The sequence below is a fragment of the Sinohyriopsis cumingii genome, unplaced genomic scaffold (genome assembly GCF_028554795.1).
Source record: "Sinohyriopsis cumingii isolate HCF-2022 unplaced genomic scaffold, ASM2855479v2 utg000349l, whole genome shotgun sequence".
Taxonomy (NCBI): Eukaryota; Metazoa; Mollusca; class Bivalvia; order Unionida; family Unionidae; genus Sinohyriopsis; species Sinohyriopsis cumingii.
In genome coordinates this window covers 5,036,644-5,054,731 of record NW_028315889.1, presented here as the reverse complement: position 1 = coordinate 5,054,731, position 18,088 = coordinate 5,036,644, and the positions used below count along the sequence as shown (strand labels likewise).

At 38.1% G+C, this 18,088-nt stretch overlaps 1 long non-coding RNA gene across 1 annotated transcript in view; it reads right to left on the bottom strand.

Annotated features, from left to right (window-relative positions):
- Positions 1-14,398, bottom strand: part of LOC149774350 (uncharacterized) — an 80,018-nt gene extending 65,620 nt beyond the window's left edge. Inside the window, exon 1 of the long non-coding RNA XR_016416879.1 lies at positions 12,323-14,398. This is a non-coding gene — a long non-coding RNA (uncharacterized LOC149774350). The remainder of the gene's footprint in view (positions 1-12,322) is intronic.
- Between the last annotated feature and the right edge of the window lie 3,690 nt (positions 14,399-18,088).

Below are 18,088 nucleotides of genomic sequence, written 5' to 3'. Positions count from 1 at the left end.
AACTAAAAATACAAGGAAAAACTATCACATTTCTGTCTGAATGCAAAGTATGGAATGATTTTGGCAAGATTTTACAGATGACGTCCATTTTCTTTATATGAACATTAGAGTCCATAGCATTTGCCTTTAGAACAAAATAAATAAATTAATATGGATGAAACAAAGAAAAAAAAGGAACTCACAATTTTACGATTGTGCAGCAAAATATCTCTTACATAAGAGCTGATAAAGTTCAAGAATAACAAATATGAAAGGGCAGGCCATGCACATTTAGAATAAAATCACTGTACAACAGTATTATGTTTGCAACTAACATGTACACTTTCAGCTTTTGATTGGGGAAGGGGAAAAGTTTAAGCAGTACAAAAATATTTTTGCATTATTAGTAGTACATGTATACAAAATCAGGAGAAGAAAGACAAAACAATTTTTTTTATTTTCGTTTTCTTTTTGATAACTAGATATGTCATAGTTATAGAAAATGATGGTGCAGTAACTTTAAAAACTACAAAAACTATGGTTAACAAAGCATGAAACATTTTTTGCAGGTGAGCATTATTCAGCAACTAAGTTATGAAACAGTGGTAGAAAGCAAGCATAATTCATCAACCAAGGTATAAAAAACTGCTAGCAAGCAAGCATGATTCATCAACCAAAGTAAGAAACACAAGTAGCAAGCAAGCATTATTCATCAACCATGCTATAAAACACTGGTAGCAACTAAGCATGATTCATCAACCATGCTATAAAACACTGGTAGCAACTAAGCATGATTCATCAACCATGCAATAAAACACTGGTAGCAACTAAGCATGATTCATCAACCATGCTATAAAACACTGGTAGCAACTAAGCATAATTCATCAACCATGGTATAAGAAACTGGTAGCAAGCAAGCATGATTCATCAACCAAGGTAAGAAACACCAGTAGCAAGCAAGCATAATTCATTAACCAAGGTAAGAAACACCAGTAGCAAGCAAGCATTATTCATTAACCAAGGTAAGAAAACACTGGTAGCAAGCAAGCATTATTCTTCAACCAAGGTAAGAAACACCGGTAGCAAGCAAGCATTATTCATCAACCAAGGTAAGAAAACACTGGTAGCAAGCAAGCATGATTCATCAACCAAGGTAAGAAAACACCAGTAGCAAGCAAGCATTAATCATCAACCAAGGTAAGAAAACACTGGTAGCAAGCAAGCATGATTCATCAACCAAGGTAAGAAAACACTGGTAGCAAGCAAGCATGATTCATCAACCAAGGTAAGAAAACACCAGTAGCAGGCAAGCATTATTCATTAACCAAGGTAAGAAAACACTGGTAGCAAGCAAGCATTATTCATCAACCAAGGTAAGAAAACACCGGTAGCAAGCAAGCATTATTCATCAACCAAGGTAAGAAAACACTGGTAGCAAGCAAGCATTATTCATTAACCAAGGTAAGAAAACACTGGTAGCAAGCAAGCATTATTCATCAACCAAGGTACGAAAACACTGGTAGCAAGCAAGCAAGATTCATCAACCAAGGTAAGAAAGCACTGGTAGCAAGCAAGCATGATTCATCAACCAAGGTAAGAAAACACTGGTAGCAAGCAAGCATTATTCATCAACCAAGGTAAGAAAACACCATTAGCAAGCAAGCATTAATCATCAACCAAGGTAAGAAAACACTGGTAGCAAGCAAGCATGATTCATCAACCAAGGTAAGAAACACTGGTAGCAAGCAAGCATTATTCATCAACCAAGGTAAGAAAACACTGGTAGCAAGCAAGCATGATTCATCAACCAAGGTAAGAAAACACCAGTAGCAGGCAAGCATTATTCATTAACCAAGGTAAGAAAACACTGGTAGCAAGCAAGCATTATTCATCAACCAAGGTAAGAAAACACCGGTAGCAAGCAAGCATTATTCATCAACCAAGGTAAGAAAACACTGGTAGCAAGCAAGCATTATTCATTAACCAAGGTAAGAAAACACTGGTAGCAAGCAAGCATTATTCATCAACCAAGGTACGAAAACACTGGTAGCAAGCAAGCAAGATTCATCAACCAAGGTAAGAAAACACTGGTAGCAAGCAAGCATGATTCATCAACCAAGGTAAGAAAACACTGGTAGCAAGCAAGCATTATTCATCAACCAAGGTAAGAAAACACCATTAGCAAGCAAGCATTAATCATCAACCAAGGTAAGAAAACACTGGTAGCAAGCAAGCATGATTCATCAACCAAGGTAAGAAACACTGGTAGCAAGCAAGCATTATTCATCAACCAAGGTAAGAAAACACTGGTAGCAAGCAAGCATGATTCATCAACCAAGGTAAGAAAACACTGGTAGCAAGCAAGCATTATTCATCAACCAAGGTAAGAAAACACTGGTAGCAAGCAAGCATGATTCATCAACCAAGGTAAGAAAACACTGGTAGCAAGCAAGCATTATTCATTAACCAAGGTAAGAAAACACTGGTAGCAAGCAAGCATTATTCATCAACCAAGGTACGAAAACACTGGTAGCAAGCAAGCAAGATTCATCAACCAAGGTAAGAAAACACTGGTAGCAAGCAAGCATGATTCATCAACCAAGGTAAGAAAACACTGGTAGCAAGCAAGCATTATTCATTAACCAAGGTAAGAAAACACTGGTAGCAAGCAAGCATGATTCATCAACCAAGGTAAGAAAACACTGGTAGCAAGCAAGCATGATTCATCAACCAAGGTAAGAAAACACCAGTAGCAAGCAAGCATTATTCATTAACCAAGGTAAGAAAACACTGGTAGCAAGCAAGCATGATTCATCAACCAAGGTAAGAAAACACTGGTAGCAAGCAAGCATGATTCATCAACCAAGGTACGAAAACACTGGTAGTAAGCAAGCATTATTCATCAACCAAGGTAAGAAAACACTGGTAGCAAGCAAGCATGATTCATCAACCAAGGTAAGAAACACTGGTAGCAAGCAAGCATTATTCATCAACCAAGGTAAGAAAACACTGGTAGCAAGCAAGCATGATTCATCAACCAAGGTAAGAAAACACTGATAGCAAGCAAGCATGTTAAGGTAAGAAAACACTGGTAGCAAGCAAGCATGATTCATTAACCAAGGTAATAAAACTCCAGTAGCAAGCAAGCATGATTCATCAACCAAGGTAAGAAAACACTGATAGCAAGCAAGCATTATTCATCAACCAAGGTAAGAAAGCACTGGTAGCAAGCAAGCATTATTCATCAACCAAGGTAAGAAAACACTGGTAGCAAGCAAGCATTATTCATCATCCAAGGTAAGAAAACACTGGTAGCAAGCAAGCATGATTCATTAACCAAGGTAAGAAAACACCAGTAGCAAGCAAGCATTATTCATCAACCAAGGTAAGAAAACACTGGTAGCAAGCAAGCATGATTCATCAACCAAGGTAAGAAAACACTGATAGCAAGCAAGCATGTTAAGGTAAGAAAACACTGGTAGCAAGCAAGCATGATTCATTAACCAAGGTAATAAAACTCCAGTAGCAAGCAAGCATGATTCATCAACCAAGGTAAGAAAACACAAGTAGCAAGCAAGCATTATTCATCAACCAAGGTAAGAAAACACTGGTAGCAAGCAAGCATTATTCATCAACCAAGGTAAGAAACACTGGTAACAAGCAGGCATCATTCATCAACCAAGGTAAGAAACACCAGTAGCAAGCAAACATTATTCATCAACCAAGGTAAGAAAACACTGGTAGCAAGCAAGCATTCTTCATTAACCAAGGTAAGAAAACACGGGTAGCAAGCAAGCATTATTCATCAACCAAGGTAAGAAAACACCAGAAGTAAGCAAGCATTATTCATCAACCAAGGTAAGAAAACACTGGTAGCAAGCAAGCATTATTCATTAACCAAGGTAAGAAAACACCGGTAGCAAGCAAGCATTATTCATCAACCATTGTAAGAAAACACCGGTAGCAAGCAAGCATGATTCATTAACCAAGGTAAGAAAACACCGGTAGCAAGCAAGCATTATTCATTAACCAAGGTAAGAAAACACTGATAGCAAGCAATCATTATTCATCAACCAAGGTAAGAAAACACCGGTAGCAAGCAAGCATTATTCATCAACCAAGGTAAGAAAACACCAGTAGCAAGCAAGCATTATTCATTAACCAAGGTAAGAAAACACTGGTAGCAAGCAAGCATGATTCAACAAGAAGCTTCAAATTTAAGTCATGGGTCATTGATAACAAAGACTAATACTGTACTGAATAAGCAAAGTGAGGAATGAAAACTATGCAATCAAAGATCTAGCATGCAATAGTGTTTTAATTCACTGAGTACAAAAATGATAGTGTACAATGTAATGCATAACAAATTGAGCTGTGTACATGACTGCCCTTGAGCAAACTGAATCTTTTTAGAGTCTACACTGACATCAAATACATGGTTCAATATTTAATTTTGTACCACACTTTCCATTTTGCTTTTTAATGTCATTATTGTTTGAGTTTAATAAATGAAACTTGGTATAATCATACAGTCATTATTAGAAGTTGGAATCGGATCTTCAAGGTCAAGGTAATGACTGACTAACTATTTTTAACCCCATTGGTCATAGACCAGATGAGCTTATGGGATAACCTGTTGTTCATTGTCTAATATCTATCTGTTCATTAGCACAAGTTTGTTATTGCTTCTTTTCCTTAACTACTTTGAGGATTCCCTTCAAACTTCAAACACACATTCATCCTAAGATCTTGTTAGTATCAAATGAAAATGGTGCTCCTCAGTTATCAAGTATGACTGTCACAGCAGCCATCTTGAAAATATTGTTATTGACACACCTCCAGAACTAATGGTCATATCAACACAGGTTCTTTACTTAAAGGCTTCTTATGATGTCTGGTTGATCCTAAATGAAAATGGTGCTGACCTGATGTCATGACCACACAGGAACCCTCTGCCTGCTTGTATCTATTTTGGATCCAGATTTAATCCCCATTTGAGTTAGTACCAAAACCATTATTAGTTTCTGATCAGAGTCCCAAAATAAGCCCTGTAACTGTTCTCCTTTTTGTACACTGATTCCCCATATTACAGCTGGAGTGCTCACCTGAAGCCTGGATTGGGGTGGAGTAGTTCTTCAAGGGTGTGTCAACTGCATAAACTGTTGCTTCATGGTGTCCACAGACAACAAATAGGTTGAAGCATGCCTCAGACATCAAGGAAGTGAGGAGATCATGCTCAAAGTCTGCAACATTCAATGCAAGAGAGATTTCCTGATGGACAGCCTATCTAGACAGGGTTGGGTGGTCTTTATAGACTGGTCTTTGTACCTGTCTGCAACAGAGACAATTTTTCAGATGTTGTGGATGCCAGTAATAGACTTTGTATGCTACAAGGCTAAACAACAAGCTACTTTTTTATATCTTACCACTTCCAGACCAGAAGGTATGGACAGTGGATGCAGTAAGTCTGACTTGGAATCACTTGTATACCTAGGTCTTTTTATCTTTCAGAATAATCCAGAATCAGGACCTTGATGTTGCACTTCATCCTGATATCTCCCAATGGTCCCCAGTGGTTGTGGTTTAAGACCTCCTTCACCTTTTAATAGGCGACCCCAAGGAATTACCATTGAGGATGGCTTTGCTATCATAGCACAGATTGTCCTTTCTACACAATATTCCTCAGCTTCTCCACCTTCATACCTGGCTCATATCCAGCTATCTGCCAAGATCGGTTTTCAGCTTGGTTGTCAACTGCATCACCCATATAGAAGGGAACTGATTTATAGGGTTTTAATGTGGAGATTGGTCTGTAATTAGGACACACATCACACATCAAACCTCCATTTAAATGTGTCTACATATTTCTCCTTTTGTTGTATCTTTAAAAATATTGTTCATTATCCACCAAAGTGGGTTTTAAGGTTGCCCTCTCCAATATGCTTAAGTTCTCTGTGGGCTCAGCTATTAGATAGGATGCTCATTGTTTAGAACAGATCAGGTATTTAAATTTCAAAGACCTGTCTCTCACTATAATGTATATGTTAATACCTACTTAAAACCCTGGAGTGAAGCCTCCTTTGAAAACCTTGCCTTTAAGACAGTTTTACTTCTTTCACTAGTGTTGGTGATGAGGAGTGAAATTCATGTCTTATCAGTTGAAAAGGGTTGTTTACTGTTAATGACAACTATGATTCAGTTTCTTTTCTAACCTATATTTCTGGGCAAGAACCAGTTACCTTCAGTAGCCCCTATTCTTATTTAAATTAACAGTGGTATCTCCGCTGGGGATATAATCATTATTATTGTGTACAGTGCGACGTACTCATGCATTTAACAGTGTCATCATCAGCAAGGTGCAAAACCTGCAGTCCACCAGGGAACTTTGTCAGTGGACAGTTGTTCACAATGTTTGACATGGTTTGAAGAGCTCCACAGCAACAGGAAGAGTTACTGACCTGGCCCCATCAGACAAGGTTGACTGCACAGTAATCCTGTCCTGTCTTAAAGCGAATCAGTATGGTCCAAAGATGACGTGGAAGGTTGAACATGAGGGCAGACAGATGGCTCAGCTATGATGGAGTGGTCTGCAACATCTATTGAAGACCACTCAACACTCCATGCCGAAATAGCTGTCATATCCTTTGGCAATGAACCTAACCAGATTAGGCATCTCGAAGTCAAGTGGACTGCTGGCTGTGAAATGATGTCTATGTACAAAGTTTCTCATTGGTATAGACCTTAGCCAACACTTTTGTGGTTGCTTCCTGGCAACAAAGATGTGGAGGAGGAATGTTGCTGAGTACTGGCAGCCATGGTAAAGGAGTAGAATGTAGTGTTCCAGAGATTATTCGCATTGTTGTGTTGAGCTGGACATCAATTATCTTAGTGTGGGATGATCGAGCCCAGACAGGAGTGCAGAGAAGGTTGTTTTGAGTGTTAAGTTTTGCTGCAGTTTCTTCAGGTGGTTTTAGAATGTCAGTGATCTGTCCAGAGTCATATTATAGGGCTAAATTTAGTTATTTCAGGTGCTATGGTATTTATATTAGTTTTAGAAGGAAAGATATATTTGTGTATAAATTTTCTAAATTCTCTACATAAATTTAATAACAGTATGTCTAGGATAGAGGAGTAACTCTACAGTCACTGTTAGATTTAGAGGCAGAGATTTGGGGTCAATACTAGGTTACCAGCAGCTATTCAAATGCTATGGTGTCAAGTTACAGTCCAGAGAAATTGAAACAAAGGAGTCAGTAGAACAGTTGGAAGATGTGTTTGTAAAGCTAATTAAAATCAATTATAGCAAGTTTGCCATAATGCTTAAACATTAAAATTAGTGACCATTTGAAGGGAAATTTGAATCTCTTTTAGTAGGTATAAGGTGCTTAAAATAGAGTTGAGTAGTTTTAGTTTAATTTTGAAGTAATTTGCTCAAAAGGATAAAGTTTACAAGTAATTTCATATTCAAAATAATATTTTTGTAAATTCTAACACACAGCATCAGTGGAAAAAGAGTGTGTATGGAGAGTACATATATGGCTTTATTTTGGATTACAAAATTTAGATTCTGTGCATTTTGATATGTAGATTAGAGTTAGATAAAGGGTCTGCACCTAACACAGTCAGACCAGAATATTAGTTTAGAATAGGTCTTCAGGGAATGTTTTCTCTGAAGTCCGCTAGGATTGTTTAAATAACCAGGTCAAACATAGTGCAGGGAGTCAGCATGAAGAACTAGGGGCAACATACATCATTAAAGGTAGAAAAAGAAGAAACCCTCTTGCTTGTGACTAATTCCCCATAGCGCAGTGACATCAGAAAGGCGCTACTACAGTTTGGTGGAGAATTTAAAATGGAAATGTTGTGTTAAATTGTATTCTAAAACTTTTACTGGATTTTGGGGAATTCCATTTTATTTTAGACTGTGCTGACTCCATATGAAAGTTAAGTAGCAAAATTTTTGTATATTCATCTTTAGGACCTTTCTTTACACTTTATTCTACAATTTTACGAAGTGATCTGTCAGGTAAAAATTTGTCATTAGAGATCTATATGTGCCTTTGATTCTTGTGATTCTACTGCATCAAAATGGATAGAAGCTGCATGGATTTCAGTCTCATGCCACCTTTTTCGGGTGATGGAAGCCAAGATGCAAAGTTATGGTTGACACGTTTCCAACTTCTTACAACAACTAAGGGACTAAATGACAACAAGGCAAAAGCAACCCTACCACTACTGTTAACAGATAACGCATTGCGCTGGTATATGTCACTGGCACAAAATATAAAGGATGACTTGAGCTTGCTCCAGAAAGAATTTATCATTCGATATGGGCCAGATGAAAGAGTGCAGTGGCAGAGAACTGCAGCTCTGTATCAAACATTACAAGGTACAAACGAGAAAGTGGAAGATTTTATTGCAAATATAGTTGCTAAGGGAACAGAGCTAGAACTACCACAGACACAAATCAAGCATATCATAATCAATGGACTAAAGCCACATATACGACAATTCATCTTACAACAGAATCCAGAAACGATTGATGATCTCCGTCAAAGTGCAAGACTCGCTGAAGTCACTATGACAGACAGCACTAAAGAGCAACAAACACTTGTAGCAGCTATTCAGAGACTGGAAGAAAAACTTGAAGCAATGTCAGTGGCAGTGTCATCCAAGCCGGAATTCAAACATTCATTGAAAGAAAGGGGACAAGGGAACAACCACACCAGGCAGCAACCAGAGGTTTGTGGATGGTGTGGAAGATTTCCTGGTCACGCAAAGCAGAGATGCCCAGCAAATGGCAAACAATGCCATAAATGTGGAAAATTTAACCATTTTGCAGTAGTGTGCAGATCAGCTTCACGGACTCAGTCAACAACATGACTAGAGAAATTAAAATTCCATCACAGTCAGAAAATGCTGCAATCAAATCTCAGTAGCATACAGGATACAATCACATCTGACATTAACAGAAATCACTTAGCACTGATTATCAATAACACAAAAAACAACAGCACTAATTGATACAGGAGCAGCACTTTCATGCATTTCATGCAGACAACTGCAGTGTTTGGACAGTAATTTTGATTTGGAACCACCCAAAATTCCCTTCATCATTGGGGTTAATGGCGATCAACAAAAGCCTATTGGATGTGTAACTCTAGACCTCAAAATCAACCGACTTACAGTTCCACACAGTTTCCATGTTTTTAAACATTTACATTGTGACCTTATTCTGGGCATAGACTTCTTAGAAAGCAAGAGAGCAACAATAGACTTGAACTCTAAAACAATATCCCTGTATGATGGATTAACAGTGTCTGCCTTAAAAAGTGAACGTAAACAGAAAATAAGCCTTGCTAGAACGGTTGCCAGGATTGTAGTGCCGGCACAATCTGAATGTGAGATTCCAGTGGAAATTAAAAACTGCCCAAGGGACAATATATTGTTACAACCTGTGTCACACTTACCCTCCACAACCCAGTTACTTGGTGCAAGAGCGATAGATAAAGTTCAAGGAGGCAGAGGACGATTTCGTTTACTAAACCCCACAAACAAAGATATAAGCTTAAGACCTGGTAAAACAGTAGCAACTGTTGAAATTCTTGAAACTGATGACATTACACAGCCTGATTATGAACCTAATATATTACCAGAAGAGCCTTCTACTGTGAACTGCACACACACAGCTGACAGTTCTGAAAGGGATAAATTTGTAAAACTTGCACAAGACCTTGGCTTTGATTTGTCAGACTCTGATTTGACTTCAGATGAAAAATTGTATTTCCAGGAATTTATTGGGAGAAATAGAGATGTGTTTGCGGTGGACTTGTCAGAATTAGGATGTACAGATATCTATCAACATAAAATTGACACCGGCAATGAGAAACCTGTTAGGCAAAGGTTCTACAGAACCAACCCCATACAAAAGGCAGAAATTGACAGACAAGTTAAAGAAATGTTAAAGTACGATATCATTGAACCATCTACATCACCATGGCAAAGTCCAGTGGTTCTTGTGAAGAAGAAATCAGGAGAATACAGATTCGCTGTTGACTACAGGAAACTAAACAAGCTTACAAAACCAGAAGTATTTCCTCTTCCACGTTTTGATGACATGATGGATAGCATAGGCCAATCTTCCGCAGTATATTTTTCAGTGCTGGACATGTTTTCTGGCTTCTGGCAAATCAAGCTTGATCCAGAAACTAGAGAAAAGAGTACATTTGTCATAGCCGATGGTTGTTATGCATTCAAAAAGCTTCCGTTTGGATTGTCCAATTCACCCATGAGTTTCCAGCTTACCATGACAAAACTATTGCAAGGTATAGCCTATAAACATGTTCTGTGTTACATTGATGATGTGCTGGTGTATAGTCGCACCTTAGAGGAACATTTCTCTCATTTGCAAGAAGTATTTGATAGACTGCGTAAAGCCAATCTTAAATTGAAACCCTCAAAATGTCGGTTTGCAATAAAAAGAGTCAAATATTTGGGACACGTTATTTCCAAAGATGGAGTAGAAGTGGACTTGGATAAGACCAATATAGTATCAGACTTTCCAAGACCGAAAAATGCACGAGATCTCAGAAGTTTCCTGGGTTTATGCAATTACTACAGACGGTTTGTGAAAAACTATAGTAATATATGTGCACCCTTGAACAATCTTCTCAAAAAGGATGTAAAATTTCAGTGGACTGATAAATGCGAATCAGCTTTTAACAAACTGAAAACAGCTCTGACTTCAACACCTGTCTTAGCTTACCCAAACATGGACAAACCTTTTATTCTCTCAACAGATGCTTCGGGACAAGCCATATCTTACATTCTCAGTCAAAAAGACGACCGGGGCAAGGAACATCCAATTTCTTATGGAGGCAGAGCACTTCATATATTTGAAACAAAATGGGGTGTATCTGATAGAGAAGGTTTAGCCCTAGTGGAAGGAGTACGGTATTATAGACACTTTCTTGAACACCAGAAATTCACTGTGGTCACGGATCACGCAGCCCTAAAATACCTTAAGGACATTAAAAATCCAACAGGACGCTTGGGTCGCTGGAGTATGTTATTACAGGGATTTAATTATGAAGTCATTCACAAAAGTGGTGTCAAGCATACCTACGCAGACTCTTTATCAAGGATTCCATACAGAGAAGCAATAAACAACAATGACACTGCTTATAGTGACGATGAAACTGACTTGAGTATTTTATTTATAAACAACAATGAACCTTCAATGGTGACCTCGGAATGTGACCCTCCATGCTTCCCCAGCAGGGTACAATCTCAACCAGTCTCTGTGTACAGTATAGTAGACCAGACAGCAGATAAGCAGCTAGTATCAGCTTTCATTTCCAACAGAGGGGAGGAAATCAAACAGGCTCAGTCCCTGTGTCCTGACTTGGCCCCAATTAAGTGCTACCTAGAAACAGGCCAACTGCCTAGTGACTCAACAAAAGCAGCAAGGACAGTGGCTGAAAGTGAGCAATACACCATGCTTGATGGACTTCTTTACCATTTATGGGACAGACGGGCAAAGAAACTTCCTAAAGAAATCCGCATTAAACAACAGTTAGCCATTCCTACCGGATTACGCCATGAAATTCTACATAACTGTCATGATTCCTTAACTGGAGGAGGTCATCAAGGCTTTGACAGAACTTATGCAACAATACAGTCAAGGTACTATTGGCCAAAAATGTATGCACAGATAAAAGACTATGTTAAAACCTATGAGGAATGCCAACAAGCCAAACAGCCATCTCACTCTACAAAGGCACCCCTACACCCTATGCCATCAGTTGGAGTATTTGAACGCTGGCATATGGATATTCTTGGTCCATTAACAATAAACAAAGAGAAATACCAGTATATCTTGTTGTGTGTGGACAGTTTCAGCAGGTTTGTGGAAGCATTTCCATTACAATCGCAAGAAGCGACTGAAATAGCTGATATTTTGTACAAGGAAATAATTTGCCGTTATGGAGCTCCTACAGCTCTAGTATCTGACCGTGGCCAGAACTTCCTGTCGCATATCATATCGGAACTCTGTAAGAAAATGAATATTAAACGCTTCCATACATCAAGCTACCATCCAGAAACCAACTCTACATGTGAGAGATTCAACAGAACATTAGCCCAATCTATGCGTACCTATATTGACAAAGTGCAACAAAACTGGGTCGATTTGTTACCAGGAATCCTAATGGCTTACCGCAAGACACCATGCACCAACTCAACGGGATTCTCTCCATATGAATTAGTCTTTGGGAGAGAAATGAGAGCTCCACTAGATGTTTCTCTTGCTGATCCTACAAACACAGAGAAGTCAGTAAAGGACACAACAGCAACCTATTTACAAAAGCTAAAAACACTGATGGAAATAACTAGACAAGTCGCCCAAGACAACATCCAGAACTCCCAACAAAAATATAAAGAATATTATGATACGCATGCTCAAGAACCCTCTTTCCAACTAGGACAACAAGTATGGATGCACAATCCAAAAGTACCAAAAGGGAGATCATCTAAATTACACAAGAAATGGACAGGACCATGGTATATCAGTGACATTGGGCCCAATCATACATACAAGTTACGTGATTGTGATAATCACAAACTACAAAGATCATTGGTCCATGCAAACAGACTAAAACAATATTTCAGCCCTGACAACAGAAACGAGTTTTTGGACCATACTACACAAATAGCTACACATCAGGAGACCACAACACCAAAGGACACACAAACATCTTTACAGACTGAAACATATGGTAGCAAACCCTCAATTAAACCAGTCCACAACAAGACAACTGATATTCCAGCACCTACAACAGATTCATCTTCCAAGCACTTGGCATCAGATGAACCTACAACAGCGCAGTCAAAAGAAGAATGGGGTATTGTTGATCAAATTCTAGCCTGTAGTCGGCATCGTGGCAAGCGTGTTTATAGGGTTAAATGGCAAGACTTCCCCAAGACTACATGGGAACCTGAAGAAGCTTTACCGCAGTTTTTGCTCCGGGAATTTCATGTAACAAAGACACAAAAAGGAAAGAGAAGAAAGTATGCAAACTGAAGATTCCAAAGGGACTTGATCAATTAGTTCTTAAAGGTGGACTCATTATATTTGTTTTGCTGTGCTATACTTTCCTATCAACCTTTTCTTCCATATCTATCCTGCACATCTTCCTTCCTATGGTATAGCAGAACAGATGTATAAATCCCACACTTGGACAATTGACAGCTATGTTGCACATTCCAAATGGATTATTCTTTGCAAACAAATAACTACTGTAATTTTAAAAGCAGTCTATGGCACAATGTTAGTGCCAGTTCTTATTCAGTTCAAGAAAATCTTGAAATCCTTGTGATACCTGCAGATTACATTCAAAGCGAAGTGACATTCATGGAACATTATACAAAGTACTGTAGATTGGTGAGAAGTCAGACATTTATGGAACTGTTGTTCATGTGACTTTTGGTAGACAAAGATGATATATAAATTATTAGTGTGATTAATAATTAAGTGTTTGAAATTATTTTACATATACATGTATCAAGATATTTACCTAAAATTAGCATCCATAAGACCTCTTGGGATTATAAAGTTATTTCTGTTTCTAATTGAAAAGATTGTAATAAATCGCAATATTTTTGTACCTTAATACCCTGCACTATGGAATGTAAATTCTATTTAGGGAGTAGATTTTGTAGGTTTGTAGTGTGCAAGGAAGTGTGTGTGAACACTGATGCCACATAAAACATTATGAAATACATGCCTAAATCCACTTTATTCAATAATTTGACAAAAACAACAGTATGTTATAAAAATTTGGGGACCAAATTTTGCTGGGCCGGAGGGACATATTATAGGGCTAAATTTAGTTATTTCAGGTGCTATGGTATTTATATTAGTTTTAGAAGGAAAGATATATTTGTGTATAAATTTTCTAAATTCTCTACATAAATTTAATAACAGTATGTCTAGGATAGAGGAGTAACTCTACAGTCACTGTTAGATTTAGAGGCAGAGATTTGGGGTCAATACTAGGTTACCAGCAGCTATTCAAATGCTATGGTGTCAAGTTACAGTCCAGAGAAATTGAAACAAAGGAGTCAGTAGAACAGTTGGAAGATGTGTTTGTAAAGCTAATTAAAATCAATTATAGCAAGTTTGCCATAATGCTTAAACATTAAAATTAGTGACCATTTGAAGGGAAATTTGAATCTCTTTTAGTAGGTATAAGGTGCTTAAAATAGAGTTGAGTAGTTTTAGTTTAATTTTGAAGTAATTTGCTCAAAAGGATAAAGTTTACAAGTAATTTCATATTCAAAATAATATTTTTGTAAATTCTAACACACAGCATCAGTGGAAAAAGAGTGTGTATGGAGAGTACATATATGGCTTTATTTTGGATTACAAAATTTAGATTCTGTGCATTTTGATATGTAGATTAGAGTTAGATAAAGGGTCTGCACCTAACACAGTCAGACCAGAATATTAGTTTAGAATAGGTCTTCAGGGAATGTTTTCTCTGAAGTCCGCTAGGATTGTTTAAATAACCAGGTCAAACATAGTGCAGGGAGTCAGCATGAAGAACTAGGGGCAACATACATCATTAAAGGTAGAAAAAGAAGAAACCCTCTTGCTTGTGACTAATTCCCCATAGCGCAGTGACATCAGAAAGGCGCTACTACAGTTTGGTGGAGAATTTAAAATGGAAATGTTGTGTTAAATTGTATTCTAAAACTTTTACTGGATTTTGGGGAATTCCATTTTATTTTAGACTGTGCTGACTCCATATGAAAGTTAAGTAGCAAAATTTTTGTATATTCATCTTTAGGACCTTTCTTTACACTTTATTCTACAATTTTACGAAGTGATCTGTCAGGTAAAAATTTGTCATTAGAGATCTATATGTGCCTTTGATTCTTGTGATTCTACTGCATCAAAATGGATAGAAGCTGCATGGATTTCAGTCTCATGCCACCTTTTTCGGGTGATGGAAGCCAAGATGCAAAGTTATGGTTGACACGTTTCCAACTTCTTACAACAACTAAGGGACTAAATGACAACAAGGCAAAAGCAACCCTACCACTACTGTTAACAGATAACGCATTGCGCTGGTATATGTCACTGGCACAAAATATAAAGGATGACTTGAGCTTGCTCCAGAAAGAATTTATCATTCGATATGGGCCAGATGAAAGAGTGCAGTGGCAGAGAACTGCAGCTCTGTATCAAACATTACAAGGTACAAACGAGAAAGTGGAAGATTTTATTGCAAATATAGTTGCTAAGGGAACAGAGCTAGAACTACCACAGACACAAATCAAGCATATCATAATCAATGGACTAAAGCCACATATACGACAATTCATCTTACAACAGAATCCAGAAACGATTGATGATCTCCGTCAAAGTGCAAGACTCGCTGAAGTCACTATGACAGACAGCACTAAAGAGCAACAAACACTTGTAGCAGCTATTCAGAGACTGGAAGAAAAACTTGAAGCAATGTCAGTGGCAGTGTCATCCAAGCCGGAATTCAAACATTCATTGAAAGAAAGGGGACAAGGGAACAACCACACCAGGCAGCAACCAGAGGTTTGTGGATGGTGTGGAAGATTTCCTGGTCACGCAAAGCAGAGATGCCCAGCAAATGGCAAACAATGCCATAAATGTGGAAAATTTAACCATTTTGCAGTAGTGTGCAGATCAGCTTCACGGACTCAGTCAACAACATGACTAGAGAAATTAAAATTCCATCACAGTCAGAAAATGCTGCAATCAAATCTCAGTAGCATACAGGATACAATCACATCTGACATTAACAGAAATCACTTAGCACTGATTATCAATAACACAAAAAACAACAGCACTAATTGATACAGGAGCAGCACTTTCATGCATTTCATGCAGACAACTGCAGTGTTTGGACAGTAATTTTGATTTGGAACCACCCAAAATTCCCTTCATCATTGGGGTTAATGGCGATCAACAAAAGCCTATTGGATGTGTAACTCTAGACCTCAAAATCAACCGACTTACAGTTCCACACAGTTTCCATGTTTTTAAACATTTACATTGTGACCTTATTCTGGGCATAGACTTCTTAGAAAGCAAGAGAGCAACAATAGACTTGAACTCTAAAACAATATCCCTGTATGATGGATTAACAGTGTCTGCCTTAAAAAGTGAACGTAAACAGAAAATAAGCCTTGCTAGAACGGTTGCCAGGATTGTAGTGCCGGCACAATCTGAATGTGAGATTCCAGTGGAAATTAAAAACTGCCCAAGGGACAATATATTGTTACAACCTGTGTCACACTTACCCTCCACAACCCAGTTACTTGGTGCAAGAGCGATAGATAAAGTTCAAGGAGGCAGAGGACGATTTCGTTTACTAAACCCCACAAACAAAGATATAAGCTTAAGACCTGGTAAAACAGTAGCAACTGTTGAAATTCTTGAAACTGATGACATTACACAGCCTGATTATGAACCTAATATATTACCAGAAGAGCCTTCTACTGTGAACTGCACACACACAGCTGACAGTTCTGAAAGGGATAAATTTGTAAAACTTGCACAAGACCTTGGCTTTGATTTGTCAGACTCTGATTTGACTTCAGATGAAAAATTGTATTTCCAGGAATTTATTGGGAGAAATAGAGATGTGTTTGCGGTGGACTTGTCAGAATTAGGATGTACAGATATCTATCAACATAAAATTGACACCGGCAATGAGAAACCTGTTAGGCAAAGGTTCTACAGAACCAACCCCATACAAAAGGCAGAAATTGACAGACAAGTTAAAGAAATGTTAAAGTACGATATCATTGAACCATCTACATCACCATGGCAAAGTCCAGTGGTTCTTGTGAAGAAGAAATCAGGAGAATACAGATTCGCTGTTGACTACAGGAAACTAAACAAGCTTACAAAACCAGAAGTATTTCCTCTTCCACGTTTTGATGACATGATGGATAGCATAGGCCAATCTTCCGCAGTATATTTTTCAGTGCTGGACATGTTTTCTGGCTTCTGGCAAATCAAGCTTGATCCAGAAACTAGAGAAAAGAGTACATTTGTCATAGCCGATGGTTGTTATGCATTCAAAAAGCTTCCGTTTGGATTGTCCAATTCACCCATGAGTTTCCAGCTTACCATGACAAAACTATTGCAAGGTATAGCCTATAAACATGTTCTGTGTTACATTGATGATGTGCTGGTGTATAGTCGCACCTTAGAGGAACATTTCTCTCATTTGCAAGAAGTATTTGATAGACTGCGTAAAGCCAATCTTAAATTGAAACCCTCAAAATGTCGGTTTGCAATAAAAAGAGTCAAATATTTGGGACACGTTATTTCCAAAGATGGAGTAGAAGTGGACTTGGATAAGACCAATATAGTATCAGACTTTCCAAGACCGAAAAATGCACGAGATCTCAGAAGTTTCCTGGGTTTATGCAATTACTACAGACGGTTTGTGAAAAACTATAGTAATATATGTGCACCCTTGAACAATCTTCTCAAAAAGGATGTAAAATTTCAGTGGACTGATAAATGCGAATCAGCTTTTAACAAACTGAAAACAGCTCTGACTTCAACACCTGTCTTAGCTTACCCAAACATGGACAAACCTTTTATTCTCTCAACAGATGCTTCGGGACAAGCCATATCTTACATTCTCAGTCAAAAAGACGACCGGGGCAAGGAACATCCAATTTCTTATGGAGGCAGAGCACTTCATATATTTGAAACAAAATGGGGTGTATCTGATAGAGAAGGTTTAGCCCTAGTGGAAGGAGTACGGTATTATAGACACTTTCTTGAACACCAGAAATTCACTGTGGTCACGGATCACGCAGCCCTAAAATACCTTAAGGACATTAAAAATCCAACAGGACGCTTGGGTCGCTGGAGTATGTTATTACAGGGATTTAATTATGAAGTCATTCACAAAAGTGGTGTCAAGCATACCTACGCAGACTCTTTATCAAGGATTCCATACAGAGAAGCAATAAACAACAATGACACTGCTTATAGTGACGATGAAACTGACTTGAGTATTTTATTTATAAACAACAATGAACCTTC